Raw genomic sequence first — 7,323 nt, forward strand, 5'->3', positions numbered from 1 at the left:
AAGTTCTTTTAAGGACTGGTATAGGTGTACAGTATATAGGGTTCTGGTGCACTGCTGCTGACTGCTGTGCTGGTGATTGCTGAGTTCACTGCTGACTGATTTTGCAGCTGTCTTTTGTCAGTGTAGGGACAGGACGCTGTGTGGAGCAGGGAGAGTCAGTTTAATCACTAGCTATTACTATTACTATTAGGTCCACAAAGGTCCTTTTAAGGACTGGTATAGGTGTACAGTATATAGGGGTTGTACACGTATAATATACTTTCTTTCAAATATAGAAAGCATATTATATATCACGGTGCTGGTGTCAGTGCTCTCTATCACGGTGCTGGTGTCAGTGTTCTCTATCACGGTGCTGGTGTCAGTGCTCTCTATCACGGTGCTGGTGTCAGTGTTCTCTATCACAGTGCTGGTGTCAGTGCTCTCTATCTCGGTGCTGGTGTCAGTGCTCTCTATCTCGGTGCGGGTGTCAGTGCTCTCTATCACAGTGCTGGTGTCAGTGCTCTCTATCTTGGTGCTGGTGTCAGTGCTCTCTATCACGGTGCTGGTGTCAGTGCTCTCTATCTCTGTGCTGGTGTCAGTGCTCTCTATCACGGTGCTGGTGTCAGTGCTCTCTATCTCTGTGCTGGTGTCAGTGCTCTCTATCACGGTGCTGGTGTCAGTGCTCTCTATCACGGTGTTGGTGTCAGTTCTCTCTATCTCGGTGCTGGTGTCAGTGCTCTCTATCACGGTGCTGGTGTCAGTGCGCTCTATCTCGTTGCTGGTGTCAGTGCTCTCTCTCTATCTCAGTGCTGGTGTGGTGTCAGTGCTCTCTATCACGGTGCTGGTGTCAGTGTGCTCTATCTCGGTGCTGGTGTCAGTGCTCTCTCTTTATCTCAGTGCTGGTGTGGTGTCAGTGCTCTCTATCTCGGTGCTGGTGTCAGTGTTCTCTATCACGGTGCTGGTGTCAGTGTTCTCTATCACGGTGCTGGTGTCAGTGCGCTCTATCTCGGTACTGGTGTCAGTGCCCTCTCTCTATCTCGGTGCTGGTGTGGTGTCAGTGCTCTCTATCTCGGTGCTGGTGTCAGTGCTTTCTCTCTATCTCGGTGCTGGTGTGGTGTCAGTGCTTTCTATCACGGTGCTGGTTTCAGTGCGCTCTATCTCGGTGCTGGTGTCAGTGCTCTCTATCACGGTGCTGGTGTGGTGTCAGTGCTCTCTATCTCAGTGCTGGTGTCAGTGCTCTCTATCTTGGTGCTGGTGTCAGTGCTCTCTATCACGGTGCTGGTGTCAGTGCGCTCTATCTCGGTGCTGGTGTCAGTGCTCTCTCTCTATCTCGGTGCTGGTGTGGTGTCAGTGCTCTCTATCTCGGTGTTGGTGTCAGTGCTCTCTATCACGGTGCTGGTGTCAGTGCGCTCTATCTCGCTGCTGGTGTCAGTGCTCTCTACCACGGTGCTGGTGTCAGTGCTTTCTATCACGGTGCTGGTGTCAGTCCTCTCTATCACGGTGCTGGTTTCAGTGCTCTCGATCTCGGTGCTGGTGTGGTGTCAATGCTCTCTATTTCGCTGCTGGTGTCAGTGCTCTCTCTCTATCTCGGTGCTGGTGTGGTGTCAGTGCTCTCTATCTCAGTGCTGGTGTCAGTGCTCCGTCTCTATTGCGGTGTTGGTTTTAGACAGTGAGGGAGATAGCAGCAGGGAAGCCAATCAGCAGGCAGTGCCAGCACCATGGCTGAGGATCAGCACTGGACTGGCACCTCCGGACCACCGCAGTGGAGCCCTGCATAGATGGGGGTAAAGGCCGGGCAGAGGGAGGGGCTCAAGCACAGGTTGGCTTACTGGGACACTGGCACAGGACTGCGCTGCACTGACTGTGGCGCTGATCATCTCCTGCATCCCCTTCATAGCCTGCCCTGACCTTGCCTCTCCTCCATGGCCTTCATGCTCTCCTGAATTGTCAATATTTCACAGATAAAAAAAGAATGCTTGTCGTTGTCGATCCCCTTAATACTTTTGTTATGTCAGTGCCCATGTTGTGGGACTATGTGTGTACAGCTAGTAAGTATTTTGTGGCTGAAAATATGACCTGGAGGTTTTTAAGGTTCGCCTGCCATTAAAGTTAATGGGGTCCTCCGCGAACTTTGCGGTTCGCAAACTTTGGCCGCGTTCGCGGTCCGTGTTCGCGAAACGTCCCGTCGGAAGTTCCTCCATAACTAATTGCCACCATAGATTAGTTAACCCCCCCTTAGAGTGTCCCCATAGATCAGTTGCCCCAGTAGAATGGCCCCATAGATTATTTACCCCATCATAGTGTCCACATAGATCAGTTGCCCCATCACAGTGTCCTCAAAGAGATCAGTTGCCCCATCACAGTTCTCTAAACTATATAGATGCAAATGGAAAGTGCACTCATAAACAAATTACGTCAAGATCTATGGTGGTACTGTGATGGGTCAACTGATCTATGGGGACACTGTGATGAGGGTAACTGATCTATGGTGGTATTGTGAGGGGGCAACTGATCTATGGTGGCACTGTGATGGGGCAATGAATCATCAACAAAAACCACGCTAAAGAAAATGAACTGCAGCCTCCCTGAAAAAAACCCCAACAGAGTGGAGCCAGTAAAAAAAGGCAAAGATCTACAAAGGGATGATGGCGCTGTTCTCTACACTATATACAGATGCAAATGGAAAGTGCACTCATAAACAAATTACGTCAAGAAAACACCAGTAGGGAAAGTCTGCGTGTATATAAACAAACAGATGTAAACAACCCTACATAAAAAGTGCAACGTGCATAACAATAATAAAGTGCAAAAAAATTTAAGTGAGTAGTGGAAAATAAATTAATAAATATATCTACATATGTAATTATGCAAAACCAGCATCAATAAAAATTAGTGTATCGTGTAGTACAAATAATTGAATAAATTAGTCAATAATTCATCACATTTCAATCCTCCATGTGCAACCAAAAAATAGTGAAAAAAATTGAAATAAAATATGTCTAAAAAAATGTACAAAAAAATTAAAATAAATGTCCAGAATACAAAGCAAAAAATATATATCAAATAAAGATGAAAATAAAAACTAAAAATTGAAAAATTAATTGGTATCCATAAAGTGCAAGAAATCACTTCCGTGCAAAATAACACCACTAAAGATAAGGTGACTCTTCTCTGAAAATATAGGTGAATTGTCAGTGCTCTCCTCCTTCATCCAGTGACCCCTCTTGTGAATCCACTCACCAGAGCGCCTCACCCCTGCTGGGGTAACAGGCTTGTAACCTCCTTATCTAGGTATTGGTGGAACCTCCTGTTAGGGTACCCTGGACTCCCGATAGTAACTGACCGTCAGTAGTACATCTTCTCATAGGATTGGAATGAGTCAACAGTGGGCAATCCACATATATCAAAAAGGATTGAGCTCATAGCGTAAATCCATCAAAAAATGATTTCATTAAAGTCTAAATAAAAAACACTATACCACTAAGCAAAGAATATAGGGGCCGCAGCACCCTGTAGCAGTAAAATACTTCCACGATTCAGCTCCTCTAGCGTGCGTTCCAGCAACACACTAGTCGAAACCGGAAGACGGAGCTCACAGGAAGTGACGTATTGCTTACCAAGGAAAGTCCCGCCTTACGCGTTTCGTCATATGGACGTCATCGGAGGCGCACTTTTTATGTAGGGTTGTTTACATCTGTTTGTTTATATACTCGCAGACATTTCCTACTGGTGTTTTCTTGACGTAATTTGTTTATGAGTGCACTTTCCATTTGCATCTGTATATAGTGTAGAGAACTGTGATGGGGCAACTGATCTCTTTGAGGACGCTGTGATGGGGCAACTGATCTATAGGGACACTGTGATGGGGTAATTAATCTATGGGGCCATTCTGCTTGGGCAACTGATCTATGGGGACACTGTGATGTGGGCAACTGATCTATGAGGGCACTGTCATGGGACAACTGCTCTACAGTGGCACTGTGCTGGGGCAAGTAATCTATGGAGACACTGTGATGTGTGATTCCCCCCCCCCAATCCCCAATGTGAGCCATGGTGCTAAAGAGTCACCTGACAGTGGTTGCTTAGACGCCATCTAAAAAAGTGATCTGCAAGGGCACGCAAAAAAAAATCAAGAACAGGAAATAAAGGGAAATCTCTCTAAGGGGGACACAGAAAAAAATTCAGGACAGCAAGTGAAGGAAAATCTCCCTAAGGGGACACAGCAAAAAAAAAAATCCAGTACAGAAAGTTAAGGAAAATCTCCTCAAAGGGACACAGCAAAAAAAAATAAAAAATCCAGGACAAGAAGTGAAGGGAAATCACTAAGGGGAAACAGCAAAAAAAAAATCAAGGACAGGAAATGAAGGAAAGATCCCTAAGGGGACACAGCAAAAAACAAAATCCAGGACCAGGACAAGAAGTGAAGGGCAAACAGCAAAAAAAAAATCACGACGGGAATTGAAGGAAAAGCTCCCTAAGGGGACACAGCAAAAACACAGCGTTATTCAAAACGTTTTTATTATTTTTCTACAGTATCCGAAACAAAGTTTTAGTAATACATAAGATATTAACAGAGCACTTTATTCCTGATCTAAAATGTAAATTGTCAATGAATTGTGTTATGCGATGGTTCCTGATCTGCAGGCTCCACTTGCCTGTGTGGCCCCCGGGCCCCGCTCACACCCAGCACATGCAACGTCTTATCACATCAACACAAAGCTGGCAATAAGTTGAGATTGTTATTTAAGCAACTGGGCATGGTTATCGCAGGTGGGCGTTCTTCCGCAGCCTCCTCTCCCGCCCACCTGGCAGCTTGTGAATGGAAGTGGGCATTGTTTAGCTGCCATGGGCTGTTGGCTGCCCCTCCCCGTTGTGGCGTCCTCTGATCACTGTTCTGAGGCACCTCCGATGACGTCCGTATGACGAAACACGTAAGCCGGGACTTTACTTGGTAAGCAATACATCACTTCCTGTGAGCTCCGTCTCCTGGTTTCGACTAGCGTGTTGCTGGAACGCTCGCTAGAGGAGCTGAATCGCAGAAGTGTTTTACCGCTACAGGGTGCTGCGGCCCCTATTTTCTTTGCTTAGTGGTATAGCATTTTTTTATTTAGACTTTAATAAAATAATTTTTTGATGGATTTATGCTATGAGCTCCATCCTTTTTGATATAATTAGATTGCCCGCTGTTGACTTATTCCAATCCTATGAGAAGATGTACTACTGACGGTCAGTTACTATCGGGAGTCCAGGGTACCCTAACAGGAGGTTCCACCAATACCTAGATAAGGAGGTTACACGCCTGTTACCCCAACAGGGGTGAGTTGCTCTGGTGAGTGCATTCACAAGAGGGGTCACTGGATGAAGGAGGAGAGCACTGACAATTCACCTATATTTTCAGAGAAGAGTCACCTTATCTTTAGTGGTGTTATTTTGCACGGAAGTGATTTCTTGCACTTTATGGATACCAATTAATTTTTCAATTTTAATTTTTATTTTCATCTTTATTTGATACATATTTTTTTGCTTTCTATTCTGGACATTTATTTTCATGTTTTTTTGGACATTTTTTAGACATATTTTATTTCAATTTTTTTTCCCTATTTTTTGGTTGCACATGGAGGACTGATATGTGATGAATTATTGACTAATTTATTGAATTATTTGTATTACACAATACACTGATTTTTATTGATGCTGGTTTTGCATAATTACATATGTAGATATATTTATTAATTTATTTTGCACTACTCATTTACATTTTTTTGCACTTTAGTATTGTTATAAATCTGTTTGTTTATATACACGCAGACATTCCCTACTGGTGTTTTCTTGACGTAATTTGTTTATGAGTGCACTTTCCATTTGCATCTGTATATAGTGTAGAGAACAGCGCCATCATCCCTTTGTAGACCTTTGCCTTTTTTTACTGGCTCCACTCTGTTGGGGTTTTTTTCAGGGAGGCTGCAGTTCATTTTCTTTAGCGTGGATTTTGTTGATTATTCATTGCCCCATCACAGTGCCACCATAGATCAGTTGCCCCATCACAATACCACCATAGATCAGTTACCCTCATCACAGTGTCCCCATAGATCAGTTGACCCATCACAGTGTCCCCATAGATTATATGCCCCATCACAGTGCCACCATAGATCAGTTGCCCCATCACAGTGTCCCCATAGACCAGTTGCTTCCATCACAGTGTCCTCATAGATCAGTTGCCCCCATCACAATGTCCCCATAGATCAGTTGACCCATCAGTGTCCCCATAGATTATTTGCCCCATCACAGTGCCACCATAGATCAGCTGCCCCATCACAGTGTCCTCAAAGAGATCAGTTGCCCCCATCACATTGTCCCCATAGATCAGTTGCCCCAGGAGAATGGCCCCATAGATCAGTTGCCCCATCACAGTGTCCTCAAAGAGATCAGTTGCCCCCATCACATTGTCCCCATAGATCAGTTGCCCCAGGAGAATGGCCCCATAGATTAGTTACCCCATCACAGTTTCCCCATAGATTATTTGCCCCATTACAGTGCCACCATAGATCAGTTGCCCCATCAAAGTGTCCTCAAAGAGATCAGTTGGCCCATCACAATGTCCCCATAGATCAGTTGTCCCAGCAGAATGCCCCCATAGATCAGTTTCCCAATCACAGTGCTCAGAGAAGTCCCTGGTAGCTGGGGGGAGAAATGTGCTGCAGGACATGCAGCACGCATGTAACGTCATTGGTTGCTAGGGATTCCGGAATCCCTAGGGATTCCGGAATCCCTAGCAACCAGAGGCTGCTGCTCACTGACACAGGACTTGTGAAGTGAAGGCTCTATGAACCTGTATGGGAGGTGGAGCCAGGGACAGTATGTGGGAGGAGACTCATCTAGTCTAATATGAAGGGAGATAGGAGGATTCAGAGGAGTGGGCGGAGCAGATTAGTTAGGGGAAGGGCAGAGGAGTATGATGTACTGCCTCTACTGTAGTGTTGTGTGGGAGATGTTAGGAAAGGGAGACTGCAGCTGTCACCAGTGTCCCACCCCCCATGAATTATAGTGATAATCAAACACAAGTAAGACTGCGTTCATATCAGAGCGACACAGGAGCCTTGCGTTTTTTGTACACTTTTTTGTGTGTTTTTAGTGCACACCAAAATTGTGGGCAGAATTACACAATTGCGGTGTCATTAATTGTAAATGACATTACAAACGTGAAAAGTCAAGGCGTTTTAGAACACACAACAAATGTAGCAAAATACGTGGTAAGTAAATCATCTCAGAAATGTAATGCTTTGACGGCAGAAATGAGCAATTAGCATGTGTGCAAACATGAAAAAGTCATTTGTCCAGCACTGA

The sequence above is a fragment of the Lithobates pipiens genome, unplaced genomic scaffold, assembly GCF_037356315.1.
Source record: "Lithobates pipiens isolate NorthernLeopardFrog02 unplaced genomic scaffold, aLitPip1_a1.2 Scaffold_28, whole genome shotgun sequence".
Lineage (NCBI taxonomy): Eukaryota > Metazoa > Chordata > Amphibia > Anura > Ranidae > Lithobates > Lithobates pipiens.